At 37.1% G+C, this 15,945-nt stretch overlaps 1 protein-coding gene across 1 annotated transcript in view; it reads left to right on the top strand.

The window, feature by feature from the left end:
• Positions 1 to 15,945, top strand: part of GPATCH2 (G-patch domain containing 2) — a 205,028-nt gene that overhangs the window by 165,404 nt on the left and 23,679 nt on the right. The gene's annotated exons all lie outside the window — the stretch shown is intronic.

Raw genomic sequence — 15,945 nt, 5'->3', positions numbered from 1 at the left:
GTAGTTATTATTGTTTTATGTATTAGTCTGTTTTCATGCTTCTGATAAAGACATACCCAAGACTGGGAAGAAAAAGAGGTTTAATTGGATTTACAGTTCCACGTGGCTGGGGAAGGTCTCACAATCATGATGGAGAATGAAAGGCAGTTCTTACATGTTGGCGGCAAAAGAGAATGAGGAAGAAGCAAAAGCGGAAACCCCTGATAAACCAATCGGATCTCGTTAGACTCTTATTCGTTGTTATGAGAATTGCATGGGACAGACCTGCCCCTGTGATTCAGTTACCTCCCCCTGGGTCCCTCCCACAACATGTGAGAACTTTGGGAGTTACAATTCAAGTTGAGATTTGGGTGAGGACACAGGCAAACCATCTCATGTTAAAGATAAATTTCAAGATTTTCTCCAATTATGTTTTATATTTGTTTTGTTTTGTTGCTTTGGCTTTGTTTTAAAATTTTCTTTTATACTTGTATTGGATCTTCTTTGCCTGTCTTCCGTAGGTATCATTTTCTAATACTTTTAATTTCTTTTTTATAATTTTTAAAGTTTTTATTTTTTGCCTTTTCCATTTTTATTATATTTTCATATTCTGTTTCTCCAGCATATGGCTCACTCCTCTGTTCCTTTTAGTTTAGTTTCATTTCTGAAGTAATTTTTCCTTTTATTTCTAATTGCTTCCTGAATGCTACCATCTCTTCTTTTAAATCTTCCTTTTATCCAGTCCCTTTATTTCTCAACATCTCTAGTTGTGACTTTTTCAAGTATCTTCTATCATTTTCTTAATTTCCTCTAACTTGTTTTAGAATTATCAGGTGTAGTTTTCATTTTTGTGGGCATATCTTTTTAGAGTACTCTTACAGTCTCTAAGGACCTTATTTTTTTCTTTTAATAATTGTTTGTATTTAATTATCTGCAATGCTGTTGTGAATGAGGTTTCCTGTACTTTTAAGAAGGAGACCATGAGACAGGATAGCTTTCTAATTTCATGGTTTTATACCTCTCTCTTCTGTTGTTTTCACAAACCAGTCAGGATTCTGGCCTCATATTTGCCGATATCTGCCTCTTCTATTCCTCTCAGTATTTTTATCTAGACCTTCTGTTTCCTTTTCCCCTTGGCCTCTGTTTTGCTCCAGTTCACGTCTACTTCCACGGTTTTTCCTTGGTGTAGGATTTTTATCCTGGGAAATCACTTTAATTTTTTAACTTCAAGAATGTATATGATCCAACTAATCCAACATCACAGAACTATTACATCTTGGTCCTCTTGCACTCATTTATAAACTGGAATCTCTCAGAACACCTCCTAAGTTTAGCATCTGTTTTCATCTTGTCTCCCTATACTTTCCATTGAGTGGTAGAGCTTTGGAGGTTTTCCTGTGCTGGGGGCCATTTGCAGATTCCTCTGCTTTTTCCTACCCAGGTGTTGATGTGGCATCTCATAGCTGCCAATAATTTCTATCTAACCACCTGTTTGAGGATGAGAAGGGGAGGGTTTAGGGAATGCCTTGTTGCCTAGGTATTGGTGTACAGGGGTTTTCGGTAATGCCACATGTTATTATATACATTCAACAACAGTGTCGTTGCCACCATATTCCCAGAGTACTCTTAATTATGACTATTCAGGCCTTCTACATAGCATGTTTATTTTTAAGTGGAGTAAATAAATTATTAGAGTGCTAAGTGGTCAGGGTTTTATTTCTTTTAGGATGATATTGTCTGTTCCTAGAAAAAAATGATGTTTCATGCAGTCCTTCACACACCATTAAGTGCCTTTTATTCTGAGTATGTAAAAGACATTAGGCTAGGTGATATGTGTGGGACCCAGATGCTATTCTGTCTGCATTCCAGGAACTTACATTCTGGCCAGAAAAACCTGGATTCTGTCTTTCACTCCTTTCAATCCTCACCCTTGTTCTCTTTATCCATTCTCCACATCATAACCAGAATGACTTTTGGGGAATCCAAATCTATTTATGTATACTTAAACCTTGAACTCCTGGGCCCAAGATATCTTTCTGCCTGAGCCTTGAGCCTCCGAAGTAGCTAGCACTAAAGTGAACACCACTGTTCCTGCCTTTTTTTTGTTTTTGTTTTTGTTTTTGTTTTTGTTTTTTTTTTTTGGAGTGATAAGGTCTTGCTACATTGCCCAGGCTGGTCTTGAACTTCTGCCCTCAGGCAATCCTCCCATCTCAGCCTCCCAAAGTGCTGGGATTACAGGTATATATCATCCTGCTGACCTACTTAAAATTTCTTAATGGCTTCTCATTGCCTTAAAACCAAGTCCTAAACATGGCTTGCAAGGCCTTCCTGGTCTAGCCTTTCTTATTTTTTTCAGCCTCATATCCAATTACTTCTTACCTTGAATGCCATGTGCCAGCTGTAATGAACTTGTTTTACTTCCTCAAGTAAACTATACCCTCTCTATGGTAGATTTTAAGACTCATAAAAAAGATATAAAGTGTTGTGGGAAATCAGCTTGAGAAACTATGATTTGGTATGCTGTGTTCTGCCATGTTAGCATAAATGACACTTTCATATTTTAGTTTGTAGAATACATTTAGACCTTATTAGCTACTAATAAATCCATTCTATTTCCTGTTTGTACTGTAACAATAAAATACGATCTCAATCACAGAGTTTCTCTACTCTTTTATACTTATGATTGGGCCTCAAAAATGCCAAATTATGCCATATTCAATTTATTTTATACAAATTTCCTTTATGGGAAATTATGGGTAACATTTATTGAATGCATATGTGAGGCACACATTTCTTCGATCTTCACATCAATTCTGTGAGATTGGTTCTGCTATCATCTCCATTTTACACATGAGAAAGGCCAAGCATAAAAGGATTAACTAACTTGCCCAGGTTCACCCAAGTTGCTAAGTGAGGGAGGAGGAATTGAACTTTGTCTCTTTGGGCTGCAAAGTCCACACTCTTAACCGCTGTGCTCTTCTGCCTCACAAGATGAGTAGATGGGGAGGTGAGGAGGAATGAAAAAACAGATAATTTAAAATATACGACTTTAGCTGAAGAAAATAATTTCCCCATCCTGTTTATAGCTAACACCATAATAGCTAAGATTCATTGATTGTTAACGATGACTCATTTAATTTCCGATATTACCCTATGAAGTAGATATTCTTATTATCCCCATTTTACACAGGATGAAACAGAAGGGTTAAATAGCTTTCTCAGGTCAAATGGTGATTAATTTATACAGCAGCGTCTTTTTTTTTTTGTCTTATTTCTATGCCATTTAAAAGTAAACTTGACTGCTTTCTGAAATCTGTTATCTTGCCTTTAATCAAAACTGTTGATTCCTCTAAAATAGCACTTAAACAGTATGTAGATTGATTTATGTGCAAAGAAAAGTGATATTTTGCAGTCATGACTAACCTGATCATTGTTGAATCATTTGACATTTGATTTCTGAAATTTACAAAACATAGAGACTTGTATGTTTTTCTAAAGAAAAGCATTGTAAAAATGAGAAGAGGAAAAGACAGTTTATATTTGAGGTTAATTTTTGTAGGGTAGTATTTTTCTCCATAGACATTTAAAATCAGTAGACCTCTTAAATACAGCAAGTAATAGACCCAAATTAACAAAATTATAAACTGCCTTTGATTCAAAGGTCTTAATGTCAAAACTATCCTGAATATAAGCTAATGCTCCCCAACTTTCCAGTTATTTCAGTTGAAGTTAATTAGGAGAATCCTGAAGTCCTCTTCCTCCCAGTTGTTGAACGTTAATGTTCATGTACTCATCACAAGCCTCCTGATACCTCATGTAGCTATTACAGTATGTTTTATAGTCTAGTAAATATTTGTTAACAAGTCTGTAAAAGTTTTATGGATATAACATTTACCTACCAAAAACTATCATGGAAGAGGAGGGTCTGAAACCATTCTTTTCATAAAGTTACACTTAGTGAAATGCAAAATTGTGTAGAAAGGGAAACATTTTAGAATAAAGGTACATGCATATACTATAAAAACTAGCTTCAGTTAATAAGCTTAGTTTTGCAGATATTTATATTCTAAAGCCCAAGAAATGGACCAAATATGTTTTGTAGTGTTCTGTAACTAAGCATTTATATAGTAAAGAAATTGGAACCACAATAAAAAGACTGGTTAACATGAAAATAGATTACTAATTTTATAAAACCCTGACATGCCTTGTTAAATTTTATTCAATAACTATTTATTAAATACCTGATATGGCAAGGCACGTAACTGCTAAGGAAAATGTACTTAAAGAAATAAATCAGATGTGGGCCTTACTGCCTTCAAGGAGTATACAGTCTGGCTAGAATACTAGTTTGTGTACATATATAGCTGTAGTTTAAGGTAGAAAATACTGTTTACTCCCATGAGTAAGAGGTTATTTCTGACAATGTGTATCAGAAGAGTCTGCATAACGGAGGTGGCATTTCAAGTGTGTCATAGGTTTCCAATTGAATTCTACCAATAAGCAATAATTTAACCTAAATGCAAGTAAGTTTGCATTTACATGGTAACACTGTCTGACATATTTCAAAATAGAAATAACTTCTTATATATTTCAAAAGTTTCTGATATTCTGGCCTAATATTAAGACATCTAGTCTTATCTTCTCAATACAGAGATAAAAGTAGCAAGCACATTTTTTCTTTACTCTTTAGTAGTCCTACTCAGAAAATGTACATTATAGCATATAGAACTGTGACATTATCATTACCATATTACTTTGCTCAACAAGCAAAGTCGTGGGACACTTTGCAGAAAATCAAAGCTGAACTCAGTCTTCAGCCTGTATTTGCCAACTCAATTATGCAAGTAAATTGTAGACTCTCTTGAATGAGTGAAGCCTGTCAACTTCAAGAGTTACCTTGGAAATGGATCCACATTTGACTCCATCTCTGCCTGAGAGCAACTTCCAGAATTGTGTCTATAGAGAATTATGGAGTGACCTTTTTCCATTGAATTCAGTTTGTCAGTATGATTAATAAACTGCATAAATTAAATAAGATTTTTAAGGGGAATTTTAAATAATTGTGAATAGACAGATTTATAGAATTTACTAAAACTTGATGTGTGCAGAGAGGTGTCATCTCCTCCCACTGCTCCGTATGTGCCAACTCCAGTTATACTGAATTACCTACAGCAACACAGCAATGGCATGTCATGTGCACACCTGAATGCCTTTGTGCCTCTGCAAATGTGTTCTCTCACCTAGGGGCCTAGAATGCCCTTATATGCTGGTTGGGGATTCTCTTTGAAAATTGGATTGGAATCATTTTTCCCACATGATCAATAGACTTGAACCCCTAGAAAATGAACATCGTATCTTTTTTATTTCTCAATAAAAAATGTATTTCCTGTCTGATAGCATAGGGCATGTCTTGCATTACATTTTCAACAGAAGTTTATTAAGTAAGGTATATTAAAGTAAGCTGGATGATGTAGTAAGGTATGGGGGAAGAGTAGTTCCTTGGAGTCAAGAAAGCTTTGGCACAAATACAGTAACTTAACTTTCTGTTCATGGGATCTTTGACAAGTAACAGTTTTTCTGGACTTCAGATTCCTCAGATATGTAATGGATTTTGTGAAGATTACATTATGTAAAAATAGCTGGCATAATACCTTTTATATAGTTGGAACTCAGTGAGCCTGGATGTTTGTAGTAGTTCAGATAATAAATTCCAATACTTAAGAAACCAACATGTATTAAATGGAAAAATAAAAATAAATATGTATATTCTCTACTTTGCTCTTTAAATTCTGTTATTTCCTCTGCTGATGAAAGAAAAAACTTAGCACGTATCTGCTCTAAAATGCTACCTCAGAACAGAACTTACAGCTTGGCTTAGAGTCTGAGATATCAAACAGAAGAATACAGTAAAAGGTCAATTCAGCAAACATATCCAAATATCATATAGTGCACTAGATGAAGTAGATCCAAAAATGAGTAAATGCATGGACTTCCCTCAAAAACGTTAGGAATATTAGGAATATTTCATACTTTTATTAATAGATATTATAAATGGCAACCATAGTGTCCTAGGAAATGTTTAATAATAGTGTCATCATCAAAGAGAGAGTATGGGATTATATCTGAATCTATAGTCTGTTTTGATAGGTTTTTTATGTGAGATCCAAGATATCATTTTAAGCAAATTACAGTAAGCATAATTGTTGAAACTCTACACTAAATATCAATGATAAACAGATTCCAGAAATGTATAATTATAGCTGAGAATGAGATAAACAGTTTACTAAGTGCCTACTATTTCCTAGGTACTGTGGTGTGAAGAATAAAAGAATACTCCAAGATGCCTCAAATATCAGATTCTACTTGGCGAGACAATATCCAAATTTCAATTCAGGCGAAATGAATTTTCCTCAATTTCCCCAAAGAGGTGGTCTGCTACTATAGCCCTGTGGATTTATTACATTGCATAGTAATTTATTGTTCATGTTCATTTCCTTAGGCTATGAACTCCTTGAGGGTGGGAGCTATCTTACCCTTCTATTTAGTTTAGCATCTAGTAGAATAACTGACACTTTGTCAAAATTTGTCAATTGTTAAGGGAGTGTTTTTGAGTAAATTTAAATAACAGTTCAAGAAAGAAGTGTTACTATTTCAAAAAAATTCATGGTTGATTGCCATCTGAAATGTTGAAACAACAATAGTTAGTTACGGTAGTTTTATTCATTTTAGTTCAATAAGCTTTTCTTGTGCTTTTAATATATGAAAAACAAAGCTAGGTTCTGGGAATTAGACATGGTTCTTGACCTCAAGTTGCTTTCTATATATATTTAGCTGACAGTCTCCTCTAATCTGAAAACAACTTGAGGCAAATACTATATACTGTATGGTAAGATATGGACAACAATATACACAGATTGATGTGGAAATACAGAGAAAAACACTTGAAGAGTAGCGAGGTTAGGAAAGTTTAAAGAGGAGAAAGAACGTTTAGACTTGAGGGCACTTGGAGAAGTGAAGGGAAAAAGCAGACTCTCTAACATGGGCAGAATTGGGAAACATAGGAAGAAACTGTTTTAGGGCAGAATTAGGAAACATAGAAAGAAAATTTTTTTAAGTGGGTAGATACATTGTTCTAATGTTAACACAAATACATGGTCTCAATGACTAGCAGCTGTTTAAAAAAAAAAAGTCTAAAGGACCTGGAAAAATACGGGGCATGATGTAAGGTAAGATTATAATAGCAGGTCTCCTGAATCGAGTTAGAATAACTTACTCTATGAAAAGTCTAACATTCCCCCAGATGCGAGAATGTCTTCATTTACATATACTAAAGAAGTTGTAAGAATTACCTGAATTTCATAGAACAGCCACTACCATTTTCAGTTATCGTTTGTGTGGAATAATGAAGCAGTACAAAAGAAATATTTAACTGAGCTGTTAAGGAATACGGTGTCGTGTATTTCTTAACATACACAAGGAATGATATCATCGGACTAGCAGTCCCTCTAGGCTTTAGATAAAGCATGAAACATACCATATGAAGGAAGCAAGACATCTTTGAAGTAGATAGTACCAAATGGTGGCCAAGAGAGAATCTGCAGCAATAGGCTGATGTCAGAATATCAGTGGGTTTTCGTCTCAAGGACTCTTGTGGTCCTTTAATTGAGTTTTTGACATGAAAATGAGGGCTTCGTTCTTGTATGTTATGACACACTTAAAGCAAGCAGAAATGGACAATGAAGAAAAACTTAACCTTTCTATTAACTACCAAAAAAATACCTACGTGATTTTTTAAATGACCCTAATTCTTCCTTTATTGTAGCATAATGGCAGTTTTCAGATGTAATGAGTTTACTCTGCTATGTGTTTGTTTGGTATGAGTTTAGTGACACCCTACACTAAGCATTCTTCAGCATGTATTGTATGGCAAAGTGCCTTCCATCTGTTCCCTTTAACTGTCACTGTAGGTAAATTACTTAACTTTTTTGTGCCCGGGCTGCTTATCTGAAGGGTGGGGATGATAGTAATAGTAAGAGTAATAGCTAACAGCTGTTGATTGTATAGGCATGTGCTAAAATGTTTTACATAAATGATTTCTAAATAAAACCTTTTGAGGTAAGCACTAGTCTAATCATAATTCCTGAAGTTCAGGAAATGGAGGCAAAGAGAATGTAAGTAACATGCCAAAGGCTGATAAAAAGCCTTCTCAGACATCGATAAGCGGGTTTTTTCAAAGCTCTAGTGAGAAAGCAGACACGATGATACAAGAAGGAACGTGTCCTGACTCCCTGGCTCATCCCAAATGCAAATCAAACCAATGCAACCTATATCTTGAATTTACACCACAGCTGCCCCAGTGTGAAAAGCTTGACTTTGCCTTTGAGAAATTCATCCAGCTGCCAAAACCACTTACATTTATCAATACCATTGTCTTTCTCTTTTCTAATTAATCTAGTTATAATTTGTATCTTTTTCATTGCATGCTTAATATAAGAAAAAATAGTAATAAATGAGAAGTGTAAAGAAGAAAATTCCCACAAAATGCCATCACACACAGATCGTTATCATCAGTATTTTGTTGCACAGTCTTCCATGCCTTTCAACCCTATCCTATGCATATTCATTGCTTTGGATATTTTAGTTTAGTATACACACCTATTCTGTGTTTTTTGATATTGTGATTTTAAAAGGTGACCTATATATATGGCATATTTTAAATATTCCAATGACATTTTAAGACAAGCATTTTCTATTTTAGATTATGAATAGTTTGGTTTAAAACTACTGAGTCTATTTTTTGGATAACCCTCTCCGTTAATCATTCAGAATCACATAAAATTCATGTATCCTCTTGCAAGAAAAGTATGCATACATGTGTTTCGCACATAATTTCAGGAAGTTTCTGGCCTTTCTGAAGGCTACCACCTTGTCTCCTGCATCTCACCTCCTTGCACACTACATTTCAGCCCTGCTGACACTGCTTTGAGGAGCCAGGAGAGTCCTTGACTAGCCGGGTGGCAGCAGGAGTGAAATGAGGCCCTTGAGCTCCTTCAGAAGCCTTCTGACACAGTGGTGCTAAAACGGGAGTGTTCCCTGTGCCCCCTCGCAGGAGGTGTGACGGGGTGTGACTTGTCTGTTGGTCTACCGTGTGCCCTCAAACCCTTTACGGGAGGGGGAACACACAGATGGGCAGGTATAGGAGCCAGGGGTGAGCCAGGGGCTCTGGCCCCACAGTAGCATCTAGGGGTGGGTACTTGTGACTCCCAAAGCCCAAGTGGGCATGGTGTGTGTTACAGTGCACTCTTTTAGCTTTGCCATCTACAGACAGTTTAAGTGTTAACCAGCTCAGTGCCCTCTTGGTACTCAGGTCCTTGTCCCGCGCCCAGGAAGAATCAGGTCACACACAGACTTCAAGATGGTGAATGCAGGGGTTTTACTGAGTGGTGGAGGTGGCTCTCAGTGAGATGGATGGGGAGCTGGGAAGTGGATGGAGTGGGAAGATTATCTTCCCATGGAATTTGGCCATCCAGTGGCCGATCTCCTCTCTGACTATCCCCAAATTCTTCTTGACGTTCAGATGCTCCATCTCTTCTCTCTGCTACACCATTCATTCTTCTGTGCTTCTGCTCTTTTATCTGTCTTCTCCTTGTCTGCTTCTGGAGCCTGGGGCCTGGGGTTTATATGAGTACAGGATAGGGAGGTGTGACAGGCCAAAGGCAACTTTTGGACACAAAAACAGGAATGCCTGTTCTCATTTAGGACTACAGCTTGAGGGTGGGGCCTTTGCCGGGGAACCGCCCTCTTCTACCCAGTATTTCCCTGTCTCCTGTCCATATCAGTGGCTCACTAACACTAGGCACATAGGAAACACAATAAACAGTAGCTCCAGGAGAAGCCACCAATTACCTGTAGCAGGATAAAGCAGACTGGGAAGAAGGAAGTTTGGACTCGAACCCTCTGACTAGAGTGGAAGAGGCACTAACAGGACAGATCCATCTGAAGCAGTGAGAGGAACTACACAGTGGCAGGCAGATCATTCTATCTAAGGGGTAGAGCCTCAGGCTACATGTGGTAGAAGGTTAATCAACATAGAGTCAAGAGTTGCCAAAAGGTAGGCACTGAACAGGGATAGGAGCCAGGGGCTGCTGATGCTTGGAGAAGGGTCAGCAGGTAGTATTATAAAGAGCCTCCATCACCAGATTCCATTTCATGGCCAGGAGTTGAGCATCTAGGAAGTCAAGGCAATTACCCAGTTCTGAAAGAACTAAGTTACTACAAGGTTTGTGGTAAGGTAGAGTAAGTCTAGAATAAAGCTTGGACCCAATTACTGAAACCCAAGTACTGACTTCAGTGCACTGAGCTAAAACTTAAACCACCTCTTGCCAAGGTCAGGTTTGTTCCAAAGAGAAGATAAATGGGATTGAGGCAGAATGTGAAGTCAAATGAGCAAAGCCATCAAGAGAAAAGACCAGAGCCATTAACTGGTCGGGCTGTGATCCACAATACCAAATGCAAAGTGTTGCTATGAATGTCCAAAGGGATCATGCACAAAAAACTGCTTTGAAAGAAAACACCACCATTAAAAACAAGGATTTGGCCGGGTGCGGTGGCCGTAATCCCAACACTTTGGGAGGCAGAGGTGGACAGATCGCTTGAGGTCAGGAAATCGAGACCAGCCTGGTCAATATGGTGAAACCCCTTCTCTAGTAAAAATACAAAAGTTAGTAAGGCATAGTGGTGTGCGCCCGTAGTCCCGTGGGGACCGGGGGCGGTGGGGGAGGGGGGGCGTGGCACTGAGATATGAGAATCACTTGAAGTCAGGAGGCAGAGGTCACAGTGAGCAGCGCCACTGCATTCCAAACTGGGGGACAGTGAGTCTCTGTCTCAAAAAGGGAGGAAAAAAAAGAAAACAAGCTTTTTTTTGTTGTTTTTTTTTTTTGTTTTTTTTTGTTTGTTTGTTTGAGATGCAGTCTTGCTCTGTTGCCCAGGCTGGAGTGCAGAGTGCAGTGGCCAGATCTCAGCTCACTGCAAGCTCTGCCTCCCAGGTTCCCGCCATTCTCCTGCCTCAGCCTCCCGAGTAGCTGGGACTACAGGTGCCCACCACCACGCCCAGCTAATTTTTTGTATTTTTAGTAGAGATGGGGTTTCACCGTGTTAGCCAGGATGGTCTCGATCTCCCGACCTCGTGATCCGCCCACCTTGGCCTCCCAAAGTGCTGGGATTACAGGCGTGAGCCACCGCACCCGGCCAGAAAAACAAGGATTTAATTCAGTCCTCCTAATGGTTAAAAAACATTTATACTTGAAAGTGCTTGATACTTATTGTATTGTGCATTTGGGTACTAAAGGAAAAAAAGCTAGATACTGATGTCTGTCTGTTCAGTTTAATATGTTGAGACATATTGACACCAAGTAAAGCGGGGAGGGTAATTTGGATCTAGAAAAGGAAGTTCACATGGGGCTGGGTTCCCAACCCCCATCCTTCTCTCTGCCATTGGAATGCTCCTCCAGTGACACCACAGACCTGCTTTATTTCTGTGCAGCTGATGCCCTGTCCAGGCTGATATTTTTCTAACTGACAGTGAGTGTTCTTGCCAAATGCCAGGGCCCATAGTCACGTCTGTTTGTCTCTCTTCCGCAGCTTGTCCAGGGCTGCTTGGGAACACATTTTATCCAGGGGGCAGCTTTAACTAGGCCTAATTCTCTGAAAAGCCTCTGTTTGTAATTGCATACAATGAAGAGACAAGTTCCTATTGTCTTCTCTTTAATATTATTGCGTTTGACACTGCCTGCTTCAGTCCTTGTCAGTCCATGTCAAAAGCCAAGTTTTCAGACATGGTGGTTCTCAGTAGAGTTTTTGTTTCTGTTTTTTGTTTTGAGTTTATTGGGTTGTTGTTTTGCTTTGTATTGTTTCTACGTTTTTCCCTCCAGATAAGATGTCCAGCTTCCTGCCACCACCCCATTTAAAAGATAGCTTGCAGCAAACGATGGGGATAAGCCAAGTGAAGTCTGTTTAAAAAGCAAAATAAAACAAAAAGACTTATTTTTGAGTTCTGCTTTTCTAATATTTAATAGGAAAATTTTCAGAAGTAATACATGGGAAACCATGTTTCAAATCGTAAGTGACAGACCTATAACAAGAAAGCATCATGTCTTTATCCTTTCCACTTCAGGATAGGTTGGTTTTGATTTGTCTCCCCTTTTTTCTTCCCCATGCAAATATCCCAGCTAAAACAAATATACTCATCTAGTTGATTGGTGTTTTTCTGACACGCCTTACAAAAGGATCTTAATATTGTTCTTTAATAACTTTGGGTCCGTTCCTAGGACGTTGCATTGTCATTCTCAAAACACCACAGAAAAAAAGAAACAGAAAATGCCAACCATCACCTTGAGTAGTATTCCAAATGTTCGCCTTTGCAAAGACAAATGACTCATTTAGACTGAAGAAACAAGGCTGCCTTTGAGACATTCATTGATTTTAAATTAAAAAATAACTGTTATGGTTTACAACTAAATAACAGAGTAAACCTTACTTAGTGTCATTTGTAGCAACTCCACTGCACCTGTCTGAAAGAAGAGGAGTGTGGGGCAAGCCTAAATGGGATAATCTTACTGATCAATAATCCAGATCTCTCAATGCTCTGTAGTAGATAGTCAATTCTTGATAGAATTACTGAAATATACAGCTAGCTGTTTTTCTTATGGCTCAGGTCTTCAGGTTCAGTGCTGCTGAGTTTATTAACTTTATTCTCCTTGAACATTTTTCTCCTTTCCTTTATGCAGCTATGTTGGGGGTGGGGGAAGGGAGTTGAATGAAAATGTTATATTTCATTTCTGTGAAGATACCCAAAATGTTTGGTCCAGCAGATGGAAAAAAAAAAAGGTTTAGAAAAGGGAGTTGGTTGTTCCTGAAGTTTGTTTTTCACTGTCTTTGTAAATAGGCCTACCTAATAAATTGTAAGAAGTATGAAAAAATAGTTATAAAGGCAATATTGACTTGAGAGAGTTATTTTCAAGCAATTAGAATACTCCAATTATATATAACTAGTGCAAGAACAAAGTAAGTAGAAACCAATGGTATTAATAGTCACAGTGAGCATCTGATATCAGACACTCAAGTATTGCTTCTGATTATTTCTAAAAATGTGTTTCTTAAGAAACGTGTCCTGGCTAATAACTGTTTTAGCTTAGTTTGAGCTTTAAAAATATCTGAAATCAATAAAACCAGCCTTAGTTCTTTTTAAATTTTTATTGATATTTAATATTTGTACATCCAGGAAGTTTCATTATGCAGTAACTTGACTCATTCTTTAGTTATTATAACTGAAATGAGGAAGTGTGTGTCTGAACTATGGCACACCTAGCTGGTCTCCTCTCTCTTCAGTCTCAACTCTGTCCAACTCGAGCTCTCTACCAGCACCCATGCACTTGGTCTACTTTCTCTCCTTTTATAAAATCTTTAGTGACTCCACATTGCTGTTAAGTCCAAACACCTTCATGGGGCAAAGGCGGCATGTATGGCCCCATGATCCAGCCCCAGTGCTCTTCTCCATTTATATTGTACAGTCCCTTCTGCAAACACTGCTCTGCAGACATCCTGAACTACTCATAACTCCCTGAACAGAGCAAACTCTTTACCACTCAGGAATTCGTTCAGCAGCAAGTATAGAAAACCTGACCTGCAGTGGCTTAAACTGTAAGAATGTTTATTATGTTTTAACACAGGATGAGATGTAGCTAGTTCATGAGTTGGTTTTCACAGCTTGATTACAGAAGACCCACACTGCAGAATTCAGATTCCCACTTTATTCCCTGTTTTCAGAATGGTACCTTCCCCTCCTCTTCAGCTATTTCTGATATCTGAGTCTATCTGGTATATGCTCTGCAGAAGGTAAACTTTACTGCAGTCTTTTGCTAAGGGGAGATTTCAATAGGCATAAGATATATGAAAGGATAGTTTTTTACAAAAAGGTAATATTATGACTGTCATACGGATATTAAGTGGGTATGTGTTAAAGGTTTTATTTAACTCATTAGCTAATGAGGGAACTGGGCAGATGTTATAACAAGTTGAAAGGAGAAGTCAAAGAAGCTCAAGTGTATATAGAGTAATGGAATATTGAAATGATTGTTTAAATGGACCCAAAACTAGCTTTTCCACAGATAGCAGGGTTGTCGTTCCATAGAGCAGAATTTATTTCTGTTTCTGTAGTTAAGAAGTATTTCCCGTTGCTTTCGGTTAGCTACAAGGTAGAGTTGTAAAATAGCTTTCATAGAATTAGCATTCAGTGACTGAAACGGTATACTCCTGAAAGCATAGTTTTTCCATGGAATCACAAATTTTATCCTACCGAGGAAAAAATGTGTATTTGATGCAGCATATTTAGGATTGTTGTAAGGACTAAATAATATAGCCTTTACTAGTCGTTAATAAAGTTGGTTATGCCTGCTGCCACTACCACTGTACCTAATTATTTCATATACACAGATTTATGTTTTATTTCTCCACTCAGACTTTAAATTCTTCCAATAAGAAGAACTGAAAGTTTCATTTCCTTTGTATCTTCCATCTTCTCTTTTCCCCTCTCCCTATTTTCACCACCACTGGAGTCTTATGCTAAGTCCATAATAGATACTGATAAATGTTTGCTGAATAGGTAACGGAATAACTTTAAATTTGTACAAAAAGAATATGTCTTCCCTGTGACATCATTCTACTTTTTAAAAATGTATATATAATCTTAAAAAGGAGACACAGTCATAACTATTCATTTTTCTTGGCATCATGAGCCAAGACCATACCTCAAAATCCAATAAAAATGTTATAGTCATTCATGTCAATGAACATTTGGAGAGCAAAGCAGAGCTAATTTAGTCATTAACAGAATGAATTTTTGAAAGGTTTTTTGAAATATTTTAATAATTGTAATTATTTTGTAACAGAAACAGTATGCACTCAATAAAAAGGTAGAAGACAACAGACAAATGCTCATTTCCTGTTAAGATACATTGATAAGGTTTTGTGGTATATTTTTTTGGCTGCCTGTGGCCCTTGGATTACTCGGATCATTAATTATGACTGTACTTTGTGCTTTATAAATAAAATCTATATTTGAAATAACTGGACTCTCCAGCACTAATTTTTCATTATATTTAAACATCTGAGTATATGTGTTTAAATATTTATCTTGAGTTTTGAATTTTACCTGAATTAATTTTAATTAATTTTTCCTTTTTTTTCCCCTAATAATCTGTTTATTTTCAAATTGGTTTCTTTAAAACCTCAGGATACTGTCAGATATCTCTCTTCCTAAAAGAACATGTGCTGTCATAAACATGCTTCATTTATTTCTGCTTCATGTTCCCCAGGCCCTATCCCAACCCTGCATCAAGGATTATGACACAGGAAATGAACACAGAATCTTTCTATAGCTTGAAAAGTTTGAAGACTTTAAATCCTTTCTTTTTTGTATTTGTCTTGATTTCTAATTGGCCCATTTCTTATTTTTTTTATATAACTTTTCAATTTAGGAGACCAAGATTAGACAGAAGACTAATTGTATAATAGCTTGTTCCAAAAATAGCAGAAGATCCACTTCTCAGTTTTTATGTATCATGTTTTTAGAAATACAATCCAGTATCATATTAGATGGTTAAATAGCAGTAGACCAGCATTAATGCATTCAAATTATGTTTTCTCACTCAGCTAATAAATAATTAACTGAAGAATTCTAATCATATGAATTATAAGGGAAGCATCACTATTTCCTTCTATTTAAAATATTTTAAGAGAATTCACTGCTGCATAATATCCTAAAAGAAATTGATCATACTTTTCCTGTAATAGATGTTGTTCTGACAGTAAAGCATTAGCAACCAATTGATAACCTTGCAACAATATTGTGATCTCTTTAGATAATTAATCTTAGCCATTTTCCTGTCAGAAGCAACAGTGCTTGATTTT

Source organism: Rhinopithecus roxellana, chromosome 18, assembly GCF_007565055.1.
Source record: "Rhinopithecus roxellana isolate Shanxi Qingling chromosome 18, ASM756505v1, whole genome shotgun sequence".
In the NCBI taxonomy this organism is placed as follows: domain Eukaryota; kingdom Metazoa; phylum Chordata; class Mammalia; order Primates; family Cercopithecidae; genus Rhinopithecus; species Rhinopithecus roxellana.
This window is presented reverse-complemented; position numbering and strand designations above follow the sequence as displayed.